General features: G+C 41.0%; 2 long non-coding RNA genes across 2 annotated transcripts; both read left to right on the forward strand.

The window, feature by feature from the left end:
* Nucleotides 1–63: 63 nt before the first annotated feature.
* On the forward strand, nt 64–5,373 carry LOC135514120 (uncharacterized). The gene is made up of 2 exons (XR_010451636.1): nt 64–483; nt 5,230–5,373. It is a non-coding gene; the product is annotated as an uncharacterized LOC135514120 (long non-coding RNA).
* A 218-nt stretch (nt 5,374–5,591) lies between these two features.
* LOC135514115 (uncharacterized) lies at nt 5,592–13,053 on the forward strand. Its single transcript, XR_010451635.1, has 7 exons — nt 5,592–6,628; nt 6,909–7,023; nt 7,414–7,603; nt 8,883–8,986; nt 9,080–9,187; nt 9,392–9,472; nt 9,663–13,053. It is a non-coding gene; the product is annotated as an uncharacterized LOC135514115 (long non-coding RNA).
* Nucleotides 13,054–14,159: the final 1,106 nt, after the last annotated feature.

Raw genomic sequence — 14,159 nt, forward strand, 5'->3', positions numbered from 1 at the left:
AGCAACTGAAGACCTGGTACAACGCTGTGTACTACTCCCTCCACAGAACAGTGCAAACTGACTTTAAGCAGAATAGAAAGAGGAGTGGGAGGTCCCGGTGCACAACTGAGCAAGAGGACAAGTACATTAGAGTGTCTAGTTTGAGAAAAAGATGCCTCACAAGTCCTAAACTGACAGCTTCACTAAATAGTACCCGCAAAACACCAGTCTCAACGTCAACAGTGGAGAGGCGACTCCGGAATGCTTGTCTTCTAGGCAGAGTTCCTCTGCCCAGTGTCTGTGTTCTTTTGCCCATCTTAATCATTTATTTTCATTGACCAGTCTGAGATACGTCTTTTTCTTTGCAACTCTGAATAGAAGACACGCATCCTACAACAAGGAACTTTGGTCCCAAATGAGGACCCAGCCGAGAAGAGATCAACATCCGACGAGCTTCTCCTTCACGTCTCTATGGATTAAAATGACAGCTGAGCTGCTAGCAAAGTAATGTATCCTTTTAGATATTACAAAAGCATATTACAAAAGCAGTACCATAATATCTATTTTTTTAATGTGTATGCTTTTGAGGCAGAAGTTGGGTCTGCCTCCCCTTTTGCCTGCTGCTCCTTATGATGTTGCTTCACTGAAATCCTCTGTTCCAGTTAAAGGAAATCCAAAACACGCTCTTTATCAGACTTCTCCAGAAAACTGGTGACTTCCTGCAAGCCAGCTAACTTTAGCTTGCTAATGAACGATAACATCACAGATAACACATTTCATTGGTATAATTCTGAATATCTGGCCACAAGGCCTGAAAACTGTCCGCCCAAAAATTTGTGCAGTAAGAGAGAAGTTGCCACATTTATCCAATAAACCCTTTTTCCATAACGTTATCGAGCGTATTAAGAATTAATTTCAACGTAATTTTTAATGACATAGTCTAAGAAACAAAATTCAGTTTTCCATTAAAATAATAATTATTACAAGTTTAGGAATATGTTGCAAGAGAAAATATAAATCTCCCTTACTAAACTCTCCAGATAATTTTCCATCAATGGATGTCGATTTAACATCTTTTGACTGCTATGATTAAGCAATAAGGCCTTAGGAGGTGTGGTATATGGCTAATATACCACGGCTAGGGGCTGTTCTTAGGACATAGCCCTTAGCCATGGTATATTGACCATAAACCACAAAGAACAGCCCTTAGCCATGGTATATTGACCATATACCACAAAGAACAGCCCTTAGCCGTGGTATATTGACCATATACCACAAAGAACAGCCCTTAGCCGTGGTATATTGGCCATATACCACAAAGAACAGTCCTTAGCCGTGGTATATTGGCCATATACCACAAACCCCTGAGATGCCTTATTGCTATTATAAACTGGTTACCAACATAATTAGAATAGTAAAACGTATGTTTTTGTCATTCCTCTGGTACATGTCTGATATACCATGGCTTTCAACCAATCAGATAAATCCGTCAGGAGAGTTTGAGTGATGAAAGTTGGACTGAGGATATCTCAATCTCTGTGCAAGAAAAACTTGGACAAACTTCCAAATACAAATGTTAGGCTATTTTCTGGCAATTGTGCTGTTATTATGTGTCAGATGTTGGGAATATTTGCGAGATTGACTTGTTATAGGCATAGGCTACTGACTAAAATCTGGGTTTATAATTGCAATTCAACTTTGCCATGGTTTGCTGAGCTAGATGCAGGAAGCCTGTAGCCCTGTGAAAGGCCAACATCTCATTTCAGGGAAAAGTCTACAATGAAACTGATATTAAATGTAGAGAATGATACATTTGCAATAGAGCTGTGACCATGATCACAATTGATAACTTCAAATTTAATTACCTAAACATGTCCATTAATAAAATGTAATGACCTAAACATGCCCATTAATAATTGCATAATAACACAAAGCAACAACAAAAAACTTTTTTTATAGAATATTTTGATATTTATTACAACACTCCAAATTTTGCCAAAGCATATTCTGTAGGAGGGGTTAATGTGAAATCAAATAATTTAACGTGATTTATACGAATCGGGTCATGAACATATGGACTTTGAAATGAACAAGGGAGAGGTTAAACATAGGCTAAGTCTGGCATGAACTTATTCCTACACTTTACAATAACTCTGTTGCAGTGGTGTTAGGTATTCTCTGTATAGACTATTCCCTCCATCGTGACACTGCTGCCCAGTTGAAGAGCTTGTGATCTCAATGCAGCACCACAGCACCATGCACCTTCAGAAAAGCACCTCTCAGCCTCAGAAGATGCCCTGCTGGAGGCATGCAGCCATAGAGTCATTATACCCTTAATGTAGGTCTTGTCACGCCCTGATCTGTTTCACCTGTCCCTGTGATTGTCTCCACCCCCTCCAGGTGTCACTTATTTTCCTCAGTGTATTTATCTCTGTGTTTCCTGTCTCTCTGTGCCAGTTCATCTTGTATGTTCCAAGTCAAACAGAGTGTTTTTCCTGTGCTCCTGCCTTTTCTATTCTTTTTTGCTAGTCCTCCCGGTTTTGACCCTTGCCTGTTTTCTGGACTCTGTACCTGCCTGCCTAACCATTCTGCCTGCCCTGACCTCTAGCCTGCCTGCCACGCTGTACCTCCTGGACTTTGAACGGGTTTTGACCATTGCCTGTTTTCTGGATGCCTGCCTAACCATTCTGCCTGCCCTGACCTCTAACCTGCCTGCCACACTGTACCTCCTGGACTTTGAACTGGTTTTGACCTTTTGCCTGTCCACAACCATTCTCATGCCTAACCCTTTTGGATTATTAATAAATATCCAAGACTTAAACCATCTGCCTCCTGTCTGCATTTGGGTCTCGCCTTGTGCCCTTATAGGTCTATTTGCCTACTAGCCAAATAAAGTGCAGAGCCTGCATGATGCGTGCAACTCGTCATTCAAACATGTTTGAACATTTAATTCATCCTTCATTCAGTTCAGTCAGTATGTCATCCATTTGGTCTGAGTTGCAATAGGAACTAAATCAAAGAGAATAGAACAGTCATCCATTTGTCTATTGAAATCCATATGTATACACAATTATCTAAATTCTCAAAAGTTCTTTAGCCTATAATTTTGACAATTAAATGTTTCATTTAGGCCTATCCCCCCAAAAAATAAATTGGCCTTCAACTTGTAGGCATTGCAATTTAGGCTATCATTTTGCGTACTGGTGTTGTGCAGAATAATTTTAGAACTCAATGTGTTTTAGAACTGTTTTTATTATAGTGCTCCCCTTAAAAAGAGGTCTTAGCTCACAGGGCTATAAATATAGCCTCTAAATAAATGTTAAACAAAATAGTTGAAGACATGCAGTGGCTGATAGGGTAAACATATCTGGCAATAAGAATAGGCTATATATAGTCTTGACCATTTGGAACCCCTTGGCTATTTTACTCAGGACAGGTTATAAGCCAAGACTTAATCAATATTTTGTTTTGTCTCATTTATTGATATGGACCTAGCCTCTGCGTGATGACGTGGTGCAACACAAATGGCTATAGCAAGCCTACATTCCACAGAGTGGAATTCACAAAGACAATAGTCAAAATGCCCAATATAAGGCCTATGGTCCGTGTTCCCAAATACTGGAAAAAGTGTGATACATTACATTACATGATCACCATAATAGTCCCATGCGGCTATAACAATGTATTATGCAATTATATGGCGATGAAATAACACACAACAAACAGCATGGCCTATTTAGATATCAGAACAGGCGTAGCCTTATTCATATTTACTTTCTATTTCACAGCTCAGGTGGCTATTCTAGACAAGGCTCATCTGTGTCTTTATTATTCTCACACAAGTCATTTGCTGAAGGTCCAAGCCTATAACTACATCATCTACTGGTATAACGTAGATGATGCCTCCGGACTACCCGGCCTGATGACTCCTGACTGCCCCCATTCAAATCAAATTGTATTTGTCACATGAGCCATATAGAATAGGTTTAGACCTTACAGTGAAATGCTTACTTACAAGCCCTTAATCAACAATGCAGTTTAAAGAAAAATACCTAAAGAAAATAAGAAATAAATAATTAAAGAGCAGCAGCAAAATAATAATATTGAGGCTATATACAGGGAGTACCGGCACAGAGTCAAGTGCAGGTGCACCGGTTAGTCGAGGTAATTGAGATAACCTACTTGTACACATTATCTATGCATAGATAATAATAGAGAGTAGCAGCAGCGTAAAAGGGGAGGGGGGCAATGCAAATAGTCTGGGTAGCCATTTGATTAGATGTTCAGGAGTCTTATGGCTTAGGGGTAGAAGCTGGTTAGAATCCTCTTGGACCGAGACTTGGCACTCTGGTACTGCTTGCTGTGCGGTAGCAGAAAGAACAGTCTATGACTAGGGTGGCTGGAGTCTTTTTTTGGGAGGGTTCTTCCTCTGACACCGCCTGGTATAGAAGTCCTGGATGGCAGGAAGCTTGGCCCCAGTGATGTACTGGGCCATACACACTACCCTCTGTAGTGCCTTGCGGTCGGAGGCCGAGCAGTTGTCATACCAGGTAGTGATGCAACCCATCAGGATGCTCTAGATGGTGCAGCTGTAGAACCTTTTGAGGATCTGAGGACCCATGCCAAATCTTGTCTCCTGAGGGTGAATAGGTTTTGTCGTGCCCTCTTCACGACGGTTTTGGTGTGTTTGAACTTTGGACCATGTTAGTTTGTTGGTGATGTGGACGCCAAGGAACTTGAAGTTCTCAACCTTCTCCACTACAGCCCCGTCGATGAGAATGAGGGCGTGCTCAGTCCTCCTTATCCTGTAGTCCACAATAATCTCCTTTGTCTTGCTCACGTTGAGGGAGAGGTTGTTGTCCTTGCACCATACGGTCAGGTCTCTGACCTCCTCCCTATAGTCTCATTGTTGTCGGTGATCAGGCCTAACACTGTTGTGTCATCGGCAAAATTAATGATGGTGTTGGAGTCATGCCTGGCCGTGTAGTCATGAGTGAACCTGGAGTACAGGAGCGGAATGAGCACGCACCCCTGAGGAGTCCCCGTGTTGAGGATCAGAGTGGTGGATGTGTTGTTACCTACGCTTACCACCTGGGGACGGCCCGTCAAGAAGTCCAGGATCCAGTTGCAGAGTGAGGTGTTTAGTCCCAGGGTCCTTAGCTTAGTGATGAATTTTGAGGGCAATATGGTGTTGAACACTGAGCTGTAGTCAATGAATAGCATTCTCACATAGGTGTTCCTTTTGTCCAGGTGGGAAAGGGAAGTGTGGAGTGCAATAGAAATGGCAACATCTGTGGATCTGTTGGAAGAAACCTAGAGAGGATCCAGGCTCTGAGGGGTGGTTATAAGAGTACATCTACATTAAGGCCAGACTGTTCAAAACCACTGGACGAGGCAAGTATTAGATAGTACATTATAACAATTCCAACAATAATCATCCATTAGCCAAGATGCCCAATATATTCCTGTCCCATGCTTGTTGAAGCCCAAAGATGTGTTATCATCTATCTCTGGAGCCAATTTCGGATGATTTATGTCCAATGCGAAGCACAACCCATAATTCCTACCCATAACTGTCTTTAGATTCTCTATAAGAAAATAATTGAATGACTGCAAAGTAACTCCACTAGACATGCATTATGATATAGAATTGTGTCCTATGTATCAGATCATTTAAATGTAATTCAAATGATATCTTTATTTAGAATTAACCAAACTTAGTTGTCCTTGTCTTGTTTTTCTTGTCATCTTTTAGAAGAAAAAGAGCCACGCTGCTTTACAGAGACCTGACTAGAGGTGTAATGAAAAAGAGCCACGTTGGTATACAGAGACCTGACTAGAGGTGTAATGAAAAAGAACCACGCTGCTTTACAGAGACCTGACTAGAGGTGTAATGAAAAAGAGCCACGCTGCTTTACAGAGACCCGACTAGAGGTGTGATGAAAAAGAGCCACGCTGCTTTACAGAGACCTGACTAGAGGTGTAATGAAAAAGAGATACGCTGCTTTACAGAGACCTGACTAGAGGTGTGATGAAAAAGAGACACGTTGGTATACAGAGACCTGACTAGAGGTGTGATGAAAAAGAGACACGTTGGTATACAGAGACCTGACTAGAGGTGTAATGAAAAAGAGACACGTTGGTATACAGAGACCTGACTAGAGGTGTGATGAAAAAGAGACACGTTGGTATACAGAGACTTGACTAGAAGCGTGGTAGCACATATACCCCTGCCATCAACTTGGATAGAAGAGAAAGTTTCTCTGTTCAGTTCTGTTAAACTTAATTTAACCAGGATAGTCCACTCAGTAACAATTGTCACTGCTATCTAGAGAGTACTGGGAGAACAGAGCCGGTTCCTTCTGCAGCGGAAGTTGTGCCCAGCTGCAGTGACGCGCCTCCTCCACCTTAACCAGCATAAAAAAAGGAAGGCAGCGGATGTTGAGGCCTGGAAGGGCTTGTGGGAGCCACTCCACATGCCTGCATTGGAACTTGAATGTCCTCCACCCAATGCCATCTGCAATGTGTGTGGATATTTGGAGGAGGTTGAGCTATGGCGCTGTGGGGATTGTGGCTCAGATAAATATTTCTGTGCCACCTGTGCTGTGAGAACTCACAACACATTCTCCACCAGTTGGAGTTATGGAAGGTAATGTATTTCATGTTATGTCAACAAACCTGTTAACTTCTGCCTTAAAAACTGCTTCACAGTCAAAAATGTTCATGTACACACAGTTCAGTTTCTAAAACAGTTACTGTTCCCTGCAGTGGTAATGTAAATGTGACTAAATCTGTCATTCCAAGCACCAAGTTGATTTTTAATTTACAAACAACTTGTGTAATGCAATATTCCCCTGATCGTGTAGTTTCAAATCTGCAGCTACTGTAGTCTGTTCTACAACAGCTTTATGTCTGTCTGTCTTTCTTAGTAAGGGCAGTTCATCCCATGTGTCCTGGTGGGCCTACGATGGGAGTGGACGAGACAAGATGGCCATGACTGTCACAGCCAGTACAACCGTCTTGTGACTGTTGTTGAAGTTAGAGGTAGGCCTTATATCAAAATTGGAAACTGAGATGTCTGGCTCCTAACAAACTGTATCAGAACATCAAGTGTAGTAGCACCATGAACAGAGACAGTTTCACCTTCCAAGCAATAAGACTGTTGATGAAAACTCTTTGCTGCTATGGCACCTACTGATCTGTACTTAATATACTGAAGTTATCTACTTATTTCAATGTATTGTGCACAATACGCTGTATTCCTGCGCAACTTTGATTTAGATTTAATTTGATCTAGTTTACTATAACCCTGTTCACTCTGTTGTTATGATGAAAATATGAAGTCATTTTGAACATTTTTAAGACATGCATCTCACCAACATCGGATGTAATGCTTAGCAATGCAATCTAAGAAATGGAATGTCCTCATTTCAGGAAGAGCTCATGACGTCTGGCTGCAGTTTGCAGCTGTGAGCTGGAACCTGTCACCCTGATCCGCTACAGACTCTGGCCTGCCACCCACCAATCAGCCGCAAGCAGTAATTTCAGTGGAACTCCTGCAGCTGGAGTGTGGGGTGTCTTTGAGGGGGATTAGCTTGACTTTCCATAAATCCAATGCATACTGGTAGGTAGTTATTGTATTTTAAATTGAAAATCAAACTATACATGCAAGTGTTTCTTTCTATGAGGAGTAGTTATCTTCAGACATTTGAGCTCTAACGGAAGCTCACAAATGAGTCATTTGAGAAGTTCAAACGCTGGCAGTTTGAACAAGAGACTGTCAGGAAGTTGGCACCACTTACCTCAGACGGAACAAAGTGTGTTCTCTGTCCACTGGTATGTCAATGATAACAATTAAGGAACAACCATAAAGTTTCAGGAAGCTAAGATTCTTATTTGTCCTCATATATTTTGAATTTAATGTGGTTCATAATTGTTTAGGGGAAATATATCTGGATCCTACCACCTCAGAAGATCTATAAAAAAGACAACTATCACTGCCTTGCCAAACAGTAATCTTATGCAGCAATACCACTGCAAGCCTCTGAAAAACCTAACCCCTCATCCAAGTTGTGGGAGGCGGAAACAGCTGAGGTACGGGATTCCCAGGCAGGGCAAAGTTTTGTGGGTGGTTTTGCCACCCAGGCTGCCATGAAGGCCTGTCTGGATCCATCACACGCTGGATAATGGGGCTCTGGTAAAGTTAGGCGGACCAATCGTCCCCTTAGTGGATTCTACCGATTACAGATACAATCACAAATAAACTACAGTGTAAATTACCTATGCTTCCCAAAGAGCAAAGGGGTTTAAGTAATACCCATGCAAATGTACATTTCCTGTATTCCTAATCATTTTGTATAATTCATTATTTGCATCATTTTTTAAAAGAAAACATTCATCAAATTATTGCAGCTTGTGCACTATTTGGGCTCTCCATGAAAAGATTGTCTGTGACCAGCATTGATGGTCCCAAACACGTTGAGCGGTTCTTTGGTAAGCATTTCACAATAAGGTCTATTCTATTGTTGTATTCGGCACATGAGACAAATAAAGTTTGATTCGATTTTGTGACCAAGACAAAGTTGACTGATCAGTAGGAGCATCAGACACACCAACTGAGGTATACTGGATTTTGAGGAATGAGATGTATCTCACAATCGGTTAGTTTCACTAACCCTCTTCTGTGTGACTTGTGTGATGTCTGTTTTTTGTGTGTAACCAACAGCTGGGCTAATGTTGAAAGGTTTGATTGAAATCAGGGAGAAGCCATTTATCCTTGGCGATACGACTATCATTGGACTATTGTCCTTTTTTTCTTATTTTTCTTTTTTTACAGATTACATGAACTGCTTAGTGAACATGGAGGAATTTTTTCCACTCATGCTTATTCACTTCATTTCCAGGGGTGCCCAGAATTTCAACCCAGGGATGCGCTGCGATCCAAAACCTGGACGTAACTGGTGTGTAAGGAATGGCAGAAATTCCTGAACCTGAAGACAGGATAGAAGTATGTGGATGGAGGCTAAGGTTTAGTTGATACATTTTTGTTATACATCACATTGGCTACGATGACTGATGTTGAACTTGAATGTCATTTAAGGCTTGCAAATGCTGTGTTCCTGCTGGGGACCGAGAAGCAATGCAGGGACCAAACATCACAACGCTTCTTCACTATGACATTGCTTTCCAGCTGAAGCCTCTTTTACAGGTAAAATTGATAGATTGACCTATGTCAACAATACATTAGATAATGTATAGAATATTTAACCACCACCCCGTAGTAAGAGATTCATGAATTCATGATGTGGTTTTATGAATGGCTTGAAACTGATTGCTTCATACCTGCTTTGTAATGTTTTACACAGAAATTCACAAAAGACCTGCTCCTACACTAAATTATTTTTCCATTTAGAAAAACAGTCCCGATCTGATGGTGGACCCCACATTTGCAGTGCCAGCCTTTCATGCCTATGCTCGTAATGCTGACTGTCAGGTAATGAAGAAAACATTTTCTTTATCATTTATTCTGTTAAACACCACTTCTTTGTAGTTGCAGACAGTTGCCCAAACAGGGTTAAAAACAGATAATTGTAGTTTGTTCTACAGTACCTTAATTCATCATCATCATCATCATCACCCATTGTAATGCTCATTATGGTTTCTGATTGTACTTTACATTTCAGGTCACTGATGGTACCAGGTACTGTATGTACAGTGCATTCGGAAAGTGTTAGGACCCCTTGACCTTTCCACATTTTGTTACGTTACAGCCTTATTTTAAAATGGATGAAATGCATTCTTTTTCTCATCAATCTACACAGAATACCCCATAATGACAAAGCGATAACAAGATTTTATTAGTTTTTGCAAAAGTCTTATAAAATAAAAACAGATACCTTTTTTACATAAGTATTCAGACCCATTGCTATAAGACTAAATTTAGCTCAGGTGCATCCTGTTTCGATTGTTTCCATTTCTACAATTTGATAGTATTCCACCTGGTGGTGGATTCAATTGATTGGACATGATTTGGAAAGGCACACACCTGTCTATGTAATGTCCCACAGTTGACATTGCATGTCAGAGCATGTCAAAAACCAAACCATGAGGTAGAAGGAATTGTCCATAGAGCTCCGACACTTTGTGTCGAGATTGTGTCGATGCACAGATCTGGGGCAGGGTACCAAAACATTTCTGCAGCATTGAAGGTCCCTAACAACACAGTGGCCTCCATAATTCTTAAATGGAAGTTTGGGACCACCAAGACTCTTCCTAGAGTAGGCCGCCCGGCCAAACTGAGCAATCGGGCGAGAAGGGCCTTGGTCAGGGAGGTGGCTAAGAAGCCGATGGTCACTCTGACAGAACTTCAGAGTTCCTCTGTGGAGATGGTAGAACCTTCCAGAAGGACAACCATCTCTGCAGCACTCCACCAATCAGGCCTTTATGGTAGAGTGACCAGATGGAAGCCACTCCTCAGTAAAAGGCACATAACAGCCCGCTTGGAGTTTACCAAAGGCACCTAAAGACTCTCAAACCATGAAACAAGATTCTCTGGTCTGATGAAACCAAGATTGAACTCTTTGACCTGAATGCCAAGCGTCACGTCTGGAGGAAACGTGGCACCATCCCTATGGTGAAGCATGGTGGTGGCAGCATTATGACGTGTGGATGTTCCTCAGCGGCATGGACTGGGAGACTAATCAGGATCGAGGCAAAGATGAACAAAGCAAAATACAGAGATATCCTTGATGAAAACCCGCTCCAGAGCGCTTAGGACCTCAGACTGGGGTGAAGGTTCACCTTCCAACAGGACAATGACCCTAAACACACAGCCATGACAATGTAGGAGTTGCTTCAAGACAAGTCTCAATGTCCTTGATTGGCCCAGCTACAGCGTGGACTTGAACCCAATCGAACATCTCTGGAGAGACCTGAAAATAACTGTGCAGCAATGCTCCCCACCCAACCTGAGAAAGCCTGAGAGGATCTTAGAAGAATGGGATAAACTCCCCAAATACAGATTTGCCAAGCTTGTAGCATCATACCCAAAAATACTTGAGGTTGTAATTGCTGCCAAAGGTGCTTCAACAAAGTACGGTGTAAAGGGTCTGAATACTTATATAAATGTGATATTTCCGTTTATAATTTTTAAAAGATTAGCTCACGTTTCTAAAAACCTGTTTTTGCTTTGTCATTATGGGGTATAGTGTGTCGATTAATGAGGGAATAAAAAAATAAAAACATTTTAGAATAAGGCAGTAACCTAACAACATGTGGAAAAAGTCAATGGGTGTGAATACTTTCCGAAGGCACTGTATATTATTACAGTAGCAACCTCCAGCCTCAGCCCAACCCTCAGCTCCAGCCTCAACCCAACCCTCAGCTCCATGGTCAGCCCAACATCCAGCTCCAGCGTCAGCCCAACAGCCAGCTCCAGCGTCAGCCCAACAGCCAGCTCCAGTCACAGCCCAACAGCCAGCTCCAGTCACAGCCCAACAGCCAGCTCCATCCATTACCTTAGCTCCTCTCCTAGCCCAACCTCCAGCCCCAACAACGGCTCAATCTCCAGTTAAAGGCCAAGGTGCAGCACAAACTATAGGCCACAATCCAGCTCTAGCAACAGGCCCAGCTTCATCTCCAGGCCCATCTCCAGCTCTAGGACCAGCATCACCTACAGCTGCAAAAATATATTCTAAAATCAAACAATTGATCCATATTTTCATAATCTGCAAACACATTTACGTAAAAAAAAAACAAGTGATGGACGGCCAAGATATGTATAGCTAATCCCACAATGGGTATCTGTTCAAAGGGAATATACTGATTGTCTAAAGTAATGGGTCAAGTCACTGCCTGTACTGTACATGTAAATGTTGTTCATCTCAATGACCAAGACATTACAATTCTGCATTGAAACATTGTAGAGAGCATTGCATCTTACTTATTGTGAATTTGATGCCAAGACCTGCCTCTAAAATTAAAATAGTTGGTCTACGCCATATTTGGAGGGCTTTTCTAACTCTTACCAACTTGGCATGCCCTCTACTTCAATGACCACTTTCTTGGCAGCCACAGCCGTATATGGAATAACACATATGGAATCATGTAGTAACCAAAAAAGTGTTAAACAAATAAAAATATATATTTGAGATTCTTCAAAGTAGCCACCCTTGGTGATTGAAAATAGTGTGCAAAGCTTTCTTTCAAACAGCTTCATGAGATAATCACCTGGAACACATTTCAATTAACAGGTGTGCCTTGTTAAAAGTTAATTTGTGGAATTTCTGTGTTGTGACAAGGTAGGTTTGGTATACAGAAGATAGCCCTATTTGGCAGTAGACCAAGTCCATATTATGGCAAGAACAGTTCAAATAAGCAAAGAGAAACGACAGTCCATTATTACTTTAAGACATGAAGGTCAGTCAATCCGGAACATTTCAAGAACTGTGAAAGTTTCTTCAAGTGCAGTTGCAAAAACCATCAAGCGCTATGATGAAACTGTCTCTCATGAGGACTGCCACAGGAAAGGAAGACCCAGAGTTACCTCTACTGCAGAGGATAAGTTCATTAGAGTTACCAGTCTCAGAAATTGCAGCCCAAATAAATGCTTCACAGAGTTCAAGTAAGACACATCTCAACATCATCTGTTCAGAGGAGACTGTGTGAATCAGGCCTTCAAGGTCGATTTGTTGTAAAGAAACCCCCACTAAAGGACACAAATAATAAGAAGAGACTTGCTTGGGCCAAGAGACACGAGCAATGGGACAATGGACTGGTGGAAATCTGCCCAAATATATTTTAACACTTCTTTGGTTACTACATGATTCCATATGTGTTATTTCATATTGTTGATGTCGTCACTATTATTCTACAATGTAGAAAATTGTAAAAATAAGGAAAAAGCCTTTAATGAGTAGGTGTGTCCAAACTTTTGACTTGTACTTTGTTTTTATAAATCTGTCAGCCCTTACATCCAGAACTCTGTCTGAATTTTAGTGCTTCATTTGTTTAAAAGCAGCGCAGGACTGTTGAATTGTTTATCAGATTTTAATAGATATGTCAAATAAAATTATATATACTCTACCTCTGGTTGAACAAGACTTGTCAAATCCCTTGAACTGTGAAGACACAGTTGGCCTAGATGTTACAATAAATTAGACGCAGTGCTGTATGAGTGTTTAAAGGCGTTATAGATTAGGCTTGGGCAGTATACCATATACTGGGGTATTTGGAAATAGCCAATGGATGGTATTTCTAATACAAATATTAAAATATATCTACTTTAAATAAACAACTGCAGTCAACTTGTGCAATACGTTACGAGATAAAGCAGATCGCATTCTTCTTTTTACCTCACATTATTTTACATTATGAAGTTTACTGTAGTTCCAAAGAACAGCTGAGCCAGTCACCTGTTTGTTTGTAAATGGCACAACGTGAGAAAGCGGGAGCAGGTGCATCCAGCTGTGTAATTAATGTCTGTGTTTTTGTTGTTGCTTCAATGATGATCAGGGACATGCAACTATAGTTTTCCTTAATGAGCTTACAATGAAAAATAAGTTGTATTTTTTTTTGCAAAGCTAATGTTTATCATAGGAAATGTAGCTGTTTACTCTATTGTTTTGTTTGAAGTTAATCTTGCATTTCACCTGAGAAAAGTAGTCTACACAGAGAAAAGTAGTCTGGCTACACAGAGAAAAGTAGCTACATATCAGTCAGAGTGCTGTCTTTTGATAGAATGCCCTTCATTGAATTCTCATCTGAGAGATGTGCAACAGGCATAAAATAAGTTTGATGCTGAGCAGATATTACAATAAGAAGCATTTTAGATCTGCATTTACAAAACGCAGCAAGATATTTCTTATGCTCTTAATATTTCTTTCCTGCGTGAAAAAACTAAGAATTCTGCATTAGGGCAACCTCTAAGTTCAACTTGCTAGTTATCTAAGTAAGTAGATAAATTAATATTGTGTTTGCTTTTTGCTGTGTTTGAGAAGTCAAAACCCTTTGGATGAGTTATCTGGACAGATGCCACTGCAGCTTGATTTCCTTTCGTTTTTTCTCCTCTCCATTCTGGTCCATCTGTTCCTCCCTATCTTCTCTGAGCAGGTAGGTCCAGTTGCCCTAGCAACTCTAGACTCCACACAGACACATGTAACAGGTTAGTGCGAATTCCTTTT

Source organism: Oncorhynchus masou, chromosome 3 (assembly GCF_036934945.1).
Source record: "Oncorhynchus masou masou isolate Uvic2021 chromosome 3, UVic_Omas_1.1, whole genome shotgun sequence".
NCBI lineage: Eukaryota > Metazoa > Chordata > Actinopteri > Salmoniformes > Salmonidae > Oncorhynchus > Oncorhynchus masou.